General features: G+C 43.6%; 1 non-coding gene across 1 annotated transcript; it reads right to left on the reverse strand.

The window, feature by feature from the left end:
* Positions 1-7561: 7561 nt before the first annotated feature.
* Positions 7562-7637, reverse strand: trnaa-ugc (transfer RNA alanine (anticodon UGC)). The gene has a single exon. It is a non-coding gene; the product is annotated as a tRNA-Ala (tRNA).
* Between the last annotated feature and the right edge of the window lie 3137 nt (positions 7638-10774).

The following is a 10774-nucleotide window of genomic DNA, read 5'->3' on the forward strand; positions in this document are numbered from 1 at the left end:
ATTCAGTGCAATTCAAATACATTACACTCAGTCATAGCTGTTGGTAACAAAGTGACACACCCCTCCTCCTTTCGTCTTATCCCAGTGTGCCGTCCGGTCTTGAAGATGCATAGAATAGAAACACCTTTTGCATAACCCATGTCTTCATCACTGGTATTCCCATTTTAGGACATTAATCAGTTAACCTCTGTCAACCAAAAATGCATAAACTCAAATTATTTTCATATTCACATATGTTGTACTTTAGACCCTATTTTTCATCGTCTTAGGTTTTTGTGCTGTGCCCGCAATCGGATGAGACACATCATGCTATTGAATACAGGGTGGAAGTCATGTTTTGGCTGATAAATGTCCTAAAATGGGAATACATTTCACATTTCAAATGGTACCACAAAGATAGTTGGAGGTCCAGACATCAGAGAATGTTGACTTGAATTGGAACATCTGTTGTTTTTGATTATACTGTTAATCCTCATTGGAAAACCTATTGAAATCATATAAGTCATATATAAATATATAAATATAAGTTACAATTTCCATTCAATTTCAATGGTATAGCAGATCAATTCCAGTGGTCTGAAGGGATAGGTCCATTCTATGAATTCTGTTTCTATGACTGAAAAGACACCCATCCCGTATTCAATAGCATGTTAATAGTTAGTTAATAAGTTAACCAATAGCTACACAGAAATATCTACTCATCGAACATGTCATTCCAAAATCATGGCCATTAATATGGAGTTGGTCCCACCTTTGCTACCACAGCAGCCTTCACTCTTCTGGGAAGGCTTTCTACTAGATGGTGGAACATTGCTGTGGGGACTTGCTTCCATTGAGCCACAAGAGCAATAGTGAGGTTCGGCACTGATGTTGGGCAATTAGGCCTGGCTCGCAGTCAGCTTTCCAATTCGTCCCAAAGGTGTTTGATAGGGTTGAGGTCAGGGCTCTGTGCAGGCCAATCTAGTTTTTCCACGCTGACCTCGACGATCCATTTCTCTATGGAACTCGCTTTGTGCATGGGTACGTTGTTATGCGGAAAAGTTGGAAGCACAGAATAGTCTAGAATGTTATTGTATGCTGTAGTGTTAAGATTTCCATTGAATGAAACATTTCCCCTCTACATCTGCATTGCTTGCTGTTTGGGGTTTTAGGCTGGGTTTCTGTATAGCACTTTGTGACATCTACTGATGTAAAAAGGGCTTTATAAATACATTTGATTGATTGATTGAAACTAAGGGGCCTTGCCCGAACCATGAAAAACAGCCCAAAACCATTATTCCTCCTCCACCAAACTTTTCAGTTGGCACTATGCATTAAGGCATGTAGCTTTCTCCTGGCATCTGCCAAACCAGAAAAATCAGTTGGCCTGCCAAATGGTGAAGCGTGATTCATCACACCAGAGAGTGTGTTTCAACTGCTCCACAGTCTAATGGCTGCAAGCTTTACACAACTTCAGCTGACGCTTGGCATTGCGCATGGTGATTTTAGGCTTGTGTGTCACTACTCGGACATGTAAACTAATTTTATGATGTGCACAATGAATGGTTTTTGTGCTGACATTGCTCCCAGAGGCAGTTTGGAATTCGGTAGTGAGTGTTGCAAACGAGGAAAGACGATTTGGCGGTCCCAATCTGTGAGCTTGTGTGGCCTACTACTTCACAGCTGAGCCGTTGTTGCTCCTAGACGTTTCCACTACACCATAACAGCACTTACAGTTGACTGGGGAAGCTCTAGCAGGGCAGAAGTTTGACAAACTGACTTGTTGGAAAAATAGCAGCCACATTGAAAGTCACCGAGCTCTACTGCCAATGTTCTATGAAGATTGCATGGCTGTGTGCTCAATTTTATAAACATGTCTATATGTACATATCTACCTCAATTACCTCGCACCCCTGCACACGGCAGCAAGAACAAAATGCCTTTGGTTATGTCAGAGTGTCTTCTAATGACCCAATTTACTAACAACACAGCCTGGAACCAGGCAGGCAAACACACAGCACAACAAGACAGCATTCATCCCAGTGTGACAGAGAGGGGGGTGGAGGTGGAGGGAGAGAGCAGATGGAGAGGGAGTGAGGGGGAGGGAGGGAGAGAGCGAGAGAAAGAGGGGTGGGTAGAGAGAAAAGAGAAAGTGGGAAGGAGAGAGAGAAAAGAGAAAGAAAGAGAAAGGTTAGTGAGAGAGAGAGAGAAACTGGGAGGGAGAGTGAGAGAAAAGAGAGAGAAACACAGACAGAGGGAGAGAGTGTCTTTCAGAGCTACAATCACACAACACAAACCAAGTGACTGTGTGCTCAACCTTGCCAAAGAAAATAAGTTACTTCTGTTCCTCCACACGCTCAGGGGACTGGGCACTAACTGGCAGGAGCTGTGCCCACGCTCCCTCCTGTAAACATTTAAAGGTATACTTTGTAGTGTTGGACATGTGGCGCAATGTCGACACTAGTGGCAGTGAGAATAATTGCTTGACTGCACTCCAAAGTGTTTCATCTCGTGCCCCATACTCTAAGAGACAGGGCTGTCTTACAGAGTGCCCGCTTAGAATTGACGGTCAATGAGAAAAATGTTTGGACTCTCCTGGAGCATAATTGATAGCAGTGACAAAAAAAACATGTATTTCTACAGTAAAATTGTATCTGTGTTCACACTTTCCCAACAACTTTGATATTTTTCACTTTGGAGTTGTAGTCATGTAAACATTAACGCTAGCAACCAGCTCCTCACATCCACTGGAGTACACATAACAATACATGGGAAAATGCTTATAATTCAATGATGGAAATGTATATCTCAAATGAATTAGCTAGTAAACCAAGGGTAGTTGGGAGCTTTGGTCCAAACTACTTTCAGTTGAGGCAGCCTGGGATGTCCCATGCCTCGATTAGTAATTTGTCGTTGATGAAAGAGTTCATTTTGACATGACTCAGATGTTGGCTAAACTAAAGCACAAACGTCAACATGCATTTGAAACATGAAATACATATATTGACATATTACACGTGAACCCAAGCTAATACAAAACATATATAGTTTAGCAATTAAATCTTCTGTAGCAAATTACAAGTTGTAAAGTCATGACGAGCAATATGGGCCTATATTGCATAAAAAACATTGAATAATAACTAAACCATGGATTTGCTCATGTTCTTTATACAACGTTTACAGATACACAACAACATATTATCAAACCCATTCACCCATAACTCAGCATCCTAGTATTTCTGACCATTTAGAAATGTTACATTACAGTCTTCCCAACCTATTGTCACGTCCTGACCTCAGTTCCTTTTGTATGTCTCTATTTTACGTTGGTCAGGGCGTGAGTTGGGGTGGGCATTCTATGTTTTGTTCTTGTGTTTATATTTCTATGTGTTTGGCCTGGTATGGTTCCCAATCAGAGGCAGCTGTCAATCGTTGTCTCTGATTGAGAACCATACTTAGGTAGCCTGTTTTCCCACTCTTGTTTGTGGGTGGTTATTTTCCATTTCAGTGTTTTCACCATACGGGACTGTTTCGGTTTTTCTTTATTCGTTTGTTCTCTGTGTTTAGTGTAATACATATGACGAACACTTACCAAGCTGCATATTGGTCCGATATTTCCTACTCCTCAGAAGAGGAAGACGACAACCGTTACACCTATCCTCTGAATGACATTTACTGTATGTTGTGCAATGTGACAGTAGTTCTCCAGTCTTTGACATAGGTTAGGTTAGGCCTAGGCTTCTTCTTGCTATACCCCGGTCAGATGTTAGTGAGCTCTTTGGAGATCTGGGGAGTAGATTTAGTGCCTTTGTCTTCAATGCATAGACCCCTTTGTCTTCTGGATTGAAAGAAGATAACATATATTTGGTGAAATATTTATTGAATCAAGGAAATTGTCACGACCTCTACCAAAGGTGGCTCCTCTCTCTGTTCCGGTGGCGCTCGGCGTCGCCAGTCTACTAGCATTCACCAATCCCTTTTTCCTTTTCTGTTTGTTTTGTCTTTGGTTCTTTTTCACATCTGGTTTCATTTGCATTAACTTCTGTGTGCATAATTGTAACCTGTTGCCTGCCTAAGTTTGTGCGGGATTAGCCTTTTATGGTGATGTGCTCGATTGGATTTACCGTTATTTGTTTTCTCGGTTCAGTAAAGTGTATGAGTGTCGAAACTTTGTTTGTTCCTCCGTGCGTTTGCACGGGTTCTCTGTTCAACGAGGGCGTTGTCCTTTTTGATTGTGCCATTCCTGTGTTGGTGGACTGTCTTATTAAAACATGCTTCTCAGACATCCCTGCTCTCCTGCGTCTGACTCCTACACCTACCACCTCGACGCACCTTATCACAGAAATAACTTACAGCTAGTGCATTCATCTCAAGATAGCTAGGTGGGACAACCACATATCACAGTTATAGTAACTACATGTTTGCTCTAAAGTAGCTAGTTACAGCTAGTAAGGGAAGGGAGGGGGAATCAAGTACGAGTGTTGGTTCACAAAACATATTGTTTAGTATACTCTTTGAAGAGGTCGAGTTTTAGATGTTTTCGGAAGATGGGGAGGGATTCTGCTGTCCTAGCTTCAGGGGTAGCTGGTTCCACCATTGGGGTGCCAGGACAGAGAAGAACTTGGACTAGGCTGAGTAGGAGCTTCCCTCCTGTAGGACTGGGAGGGCAAAGAGACCAGTGGTAGAACAGAGTGCTCGGGTTGTAGTGTTTGAGGATAGCCTGAAGGTAGGGAAGGTAAGTTCCTCTTGACGCTCCCGTGGGCAAGTGCCATGGTCTTGTAGTGGATGCAAGCTTTAACGAGTAGACAGTGGAGTGTTTGTTGGAGCTGGGGAACTTGGAAAGGTTGAAACCCAGGTGGGCTGCAGCGTTCTAAACAACTTGGTTTGATGGCACAAGTGGTGAGCCCAGCCTACAGAGAGTTGCAATAGCCCAGATTAGGTAGGGTTGTACACTACGGATGTTGTAGAGCACAAACCTCCAGGAGCGAGTCACTGCTTTGGTGTTTGCAGAGAACAACAGGGTGTTATCCAGGGACATGCCAAGGTTCTATGCCCTCTGGGAGGTGGACCCCGTGGAGTTGTCAACCGTGATGGAGAGGTATTTGAGTGGGCAGGCCTTCGCCGGGAGGAAGAGCAGCTCTGTCTTGTCAAGGTTGAGATTGAGGTGGTGGGACAACATCTAAGCTGAGATATCTGCCTGGCACACAGATGCATGTCACCACCTGGTTGTCAGAAGAGGGGAAGGAGAAAAGTAGTTGAGTGTCATCTGCATAGCAGTGATAGGAGACACCATGTGAGGATATGATGGCGCCGAGTGACTTGGTGTATAGAGAGAAGAGGTCCTAAAACTGAGCCCTGGGGTGCACCAGTCATAAGAGTATGTGGCGCAGACACAGTTCCTCTCCACGACACCTGGTAGGAGCGGTCTGCCAGGTAGGATGCAATCCAAGAGTGTGCAGAGCCTGAGATGCCCAGCCCTGAGAGAGTGGAGAGGAGGTTCTGATGGTTCACGGAAAAGAGCGGTCTCGGTTGAGTGACCATTCTTGAAGCCTGACTGGTTAGGGTCAAGAAAATTGTTCTTAGTGTGATAACAAGATACTTTAACAGTGACAGCACGCTCAAGTGTTTTGGAAAGAAAATAAAAAAGTCAGATGTCAGAGGAGTCCAGTGTTGTTTTCTTGAGCAGTGGAGTGATTTGGGCCATTTTTGCTGAGCTGCCTGCATCCCTGTTCTTTAAGCTCGCAATGAGTCACTCAGCCACGGAGCAGGAGGGAGGGCCAAGCCGGCCCGGGGGAATGGTGACAGTGCGAGTCATAGGATGTGGAAAGGAAGGTGTATTAAGTGAAGGTTGTGACAATGCATGACCATTTGGGTAGTGGCTGAGTGTCCAAGGTTGGAGGAAAGAAAATAAAGTCAGAGACCTGGAGGGAGGTTGCAGTGAGATTAGTAGGTGAACAGCCTCTAGTAAAGATGAGCTCAAGCATATTGCTTGCCTTATGAGTGGGGGGGGGACTGGGTAAGGTCAAAAGAGGCAAGGAGGGGAAGGTGAGTTAGAGCATTTTTTACAAAGGCAGATGTCAGAAGATTGAAGACGCCAAGTACGAAGAAAGGTGAGCCATTGTCAGGAAATTATCTTATCAAGGTCTCAAGCTCATTGAGGAACACTCTAAGGGCACCTGGGGGGCGAAAGATGACAACAATCTTAAGCTTGAGTGGACAAGTGACAGTGACAGAATGGAATTCACATGAGGAGTTGGACAGGTGAGAGGGAGAAAAGACAAAATCTCCACCTAGGAGAAATGAGTAGCCCTGTGCCACCACCGCGACGACCAGATGCTCTCGGACTACGAGAGAAAACATAGTCAGATGAAGAGAGAGTGGCTGGAGTAGCAGTGTTCTCTGGGGTTATACATGTCTCCGTCAGGGCCAAAACGTCAAGGGACTGAAGGGCAGCATAGGCTGAGATGAACACGCCTTCTTGACCACAGATCGGCAGTTCCAAATGCTGCCAGAGACCAGGAATTCCATGTGTTGTGCAAACAGGGTACACTAAATTAGAAGGGGTTGCAGCCAAGGGGTGGAGAGTGTCTGTGAAGCCTACAGGGAGAGGAGCAAACTGGGATAGAAAACACACACATGGGTGCTAAAGCTACAAAAGCAAAAATAGATCATCTGAAAAGAACTAAGTAAGATACAGGTGAGAAAGTGGTGTGTAGCCTTCCTCTCTTTCCTTCCTCGAACAATTCCGCAGAACAATTAGACAAAACCATCCTAGAAAGTCGCTGACACGGTTGCTGCTGAGAAAACAGCGGAGACTAAATTACTAATACTAATTGCTAATTGCCTTGCAAGGGTGAAGAGCACACCTACCGGTACTAATTGCTTATGAGATGATAAACCACTCCGCCTCCAATACAGCCACTGAATACCAAAACCACAAAAGTGTTGAGTACAACAGAGATTGCATCATCTGTGTATCTGTTGGGGCTGTATGCAAATTCTGGGATGATGGTGTTGATGTGAGCAATTCATGGTTACAGACGTGAGTGCTACGGGTCATTTAGGCAGGTTACCTTGGGGTTCTTGGGCACAGGCACTATGGTGGTCTGCTTGAAACATGTAGGTATTACAGACTCTGCCAGGGACAGGTTGAAAATGTCAGTGAAGAATCTTGTCAGTTGTTCAGCTCATGCTTGCGATACACTTCCTGGTAATCCATCTGGCCCCCCGGCCTTGTGAATGTTGACCTGTTTAAAGGTCTTACTAACATTGGCTACGGCGAGTGTCATCCCACAGTAATTCGGAATAGCTGGTGCTCTCATGCGTGCTTCAGTGTTGCTTGCCTCGAAGCGCGCACAGAAGTTGTTGAGCTCGTGTGGTAGGCTTCTGTCATTGGGCAGCTCACTGCTGGGCTTCCCTTTGTAAGTCAATAATAGTTTGCAAGCCCTGCCATATCCAACGAGCATCTGTTGGGGAATAATATAATAATAATAATAATATAATAATAATATATCCCATTTAGCAGACGCTTTTGTCCAAAGCGACTTACAAGTCGGCTGGGGCCACTACTTTTGCATATGGGTGGCCCCAGTGGGAATCGAACCCACGACGCTTGGCGTTGCAAGCGCCATGCTCTACCGACTGAGCCACACAGGACCCCTAATTAGTTGGTAACATTGGTAAGATGTTTTATATTCATCATATATTTGTAAGTTACTTCTCATCAGAATGTTATTTTTGTATAATACTGTGTCGGGGTTGCAGTATCTGTTCAAAACTAAGTTGCTTGGGCCGCAGAGAGGGGAGAGGTCAAGCGTGTATCTCTTGGCTCCACAATGTCTGTGTGCCAGTCAGTGTGTCTCTGTGATCTTGTCAAGATAGGATGGATTTGATATATGGCTGTTGATATGGAGGATTTGTTTATGGTTCTGAGTTTGAGAAAAGAACATAGTTTAGGAGACAAAGCTGAACGATAAATTATGCCTATGCTGTCTCACTATGTGTGTCTTTGCTATAAAGGATCTCAGTTGAAATGTGTAAGGGACTCAGAGAATTCATTGATAGACACTGAATTGATCTGAGAGTCACAGGGTTGTGATATAGCTCATATTATTAAAGATGGACTTGTGATAACTAACTCTGACTTAGAGGACATTTCCACGACACGTCGGAGCCAGAGTAATAGGATTCAATCTTAGTCCTGCATTGAAGCTTTGCCTGGTTGATGGTTCGTCTGAGGGTATAGCGGGATTTCTCATAAGCGTTCTGGTCAGAGTCCCGCTCCTTGAAAGTGGCCGCTCTACATTTAGCTCAGTGGGGATGTTAAACAGAATCCATGGCTTCTGGTTGGGGTATGTACGTACGATCAATGTGGGGTCAACATCATCGATGCACTTATTGAGCCGGTGACTGTTGTGGTATACTCCTCAATGTCATTGGATGAGTGACAGAACATATTCCAGTCTATGCCAGCAAAACAGCCCTGTGGCTTAGCATCTGCGTCATCTAAACAATTCCGTATTGAGCGAGTCATTGGTACTGCCTGCTTTGGTTTCTGCTTGTAAGCAGGAATAAGGAGGATATAATTATGGTCAGATTTGCCAAATGGAGGGCGTGAGAGAGCTTTGGATCTCTGTGTGTGGAGTAAAGGTGGTGTAGAGTTCTTTTCCTCTGGTTGCACATGTAACATGCTGGTAGAAATGAGGTCAAATGGATGTTAGTTTCCCTGCATTAAAGTCCCAGGCCACTAGGAGCGCCACCTCTGGATGAGCATTTTCTTATTTGCTTATGGCTTTATACAGCTCGTTGTTTGCGGTCTTCGTGCCGGCATCAGTTAGTGGTAATAGACAGCTACAAAAAATATAGATGAAAACTCTCTTGGTATATAGTGTGGTCTACAGCTTATCATGAGATTCTCCACCTCAGGTGAGCAAAACCTTGAGACTTCCATAATATTTGATTTTGAGCACCAGCTGTTATTGACAAATTGACACAGACTGCTACCCCTTGTCGATTCGGAGGCAGCTGTTCTGTCTTGCCGATACACGGGAATACCAGCGAACTGTATATTATCCATGCCATCGTTCAGCCACAACTCAATATTTCAGTTTTTAATGTCCCATTGGTAGGATTGTCTTGAATGGAGCTCATCCAGTTTATTCTCCAATGATTTCATTTTGACCAGTAGGACAGATGGGAGAGGCGGGTTACCCACTTGTTGACAAATTCTAACAAGGCACCCGGACCTGCGTCCCCTGCATTAGCATATTTTCTTCATGCAAATGACAGGGATTTGGGCCTGGTCTGGAATATGGAGTAAATCCTTCGCGTCTGACTCGTTAAAGGAAAAAACTTTTTCCAATTCGAGGTGAGTAATCACCATTCTGATATCCAGAAACTCTTTCCGGTCATAAGAGACGGTGGCAGAAACATTATGTACAAAATAAGTTACAAACAACGTGAAAAAACTGCAGCCATCTCCTCAGGCGCCATTATGACGTTGAATCATTGTGGAAACTGATTGGATTTGCAAAATGTCATCAACGTAAGACCATTTTGTCATTGTTTTTACCCAACTTTTACCCTATATCCAATGACATGGTGAAATGTTTGGTTGAATTAACGTTAGTTGAAAACTGAACCAAATGTAAATCAAAACAAGACGTTGAACTGACGTCTGTGCCAAGTGGGATTCCTCCATCCCTCCTTCCTTCCATCTGAGCAGCACTAAAGTCATCTTAATCTTCTCTTCCACAATCAAGGAACAAAGAGCAGAGTGGTGGCAGAGCACTTAACTTTTTTTTAGAACTAATATCGATTAAATATTTAGTAAACATGCATTTGCATTAGCCATTGTCAGGATTAGTGCCTTTTATCCTCAAACTGTTCTGTTCTGTCTCTCGGCTCTCTGTTTGTTGATCTTTTTCTAGGGTGTGTGTGTCCATCTCAAATCCTAAAGGACACAACTCAACATGAGCTACGGTGCCTTAGTAGCTTGGATGAATAAGGTGTTATAATTATTATTAGTATTGGATAGAAAACACTCTAAAGTTTCTAAAACTTGAATGATTTGAATGATGTCTGTGAGTATAACAGAACTCATATGGCAGGCAAAATCCTGAGGAGAAATCAAAACAGGAAGTGATAAATCTGAGCCTGGTATGTATTCACCACAGTTCCTACTGAAAACCCTTGCGATATTAATGATGTTGCACTTCCTAGGGCTTCCACTAGATGTCAACCGTCTACAGAAATTTGAATGAGACTTCTTCTGTGTTGTGGGACTGAATGAGAGCAGAATGTATCAGGCGTCTGGCAGTCAGCCATTTTCTGATCACGCGCATTCCTCATGGTATCCACTTGTGTTCCATTGCTCATGAAGACACAAAAGAATACTCCAGTTGGACCTTTATTGAAGCTATATGTTAAAAACATCCTAATGATTGATTCTGTACTTAGTTCGAAATTTTCTTCGACCTGTAATATAACTTTTTGTTTTTGTCCGACGTAACGCTGACTAGAATGAGCATTTGGATATGTATACCAAATGCGCTAACAAAAGGAGGCATTTGGACATAAAAAACGGACAAAACAAACATTTATTGTGGACCTGCGATTCCTGGGAGTGCATTCTGATGAAGATCATCAGAGGCAAGGGAATGTGTATCATGTAATTTCTTGTTTATGTTGACGCCAACATGGCAGCTATTTTGACTATTGTTCTAAGTGCCGTCTCAGATTATTGCATGGTTTGCTTATTCCGTAAAGTTTAAAAAAAATCAGATACAGCAGTTGT

The sequence above is a fragment of the Oncorhynchus masou genome, chromosome 19 (assembly GCF_036934945.1).
Source record: "Oncorhynchus masou masou isolate Uvic2021 chromosome 19, UVic_Omas_1.1, whole genome shotgun sequence".
In the NCBI taxonomy this organism is placed as follows: domain Eukaryota; kingdom Metazoa; phylum Chordata; class Actinopteri; order Salmoniformes; family Salmonidae; genus Oncorhynchus; species Oncorhynchus masou.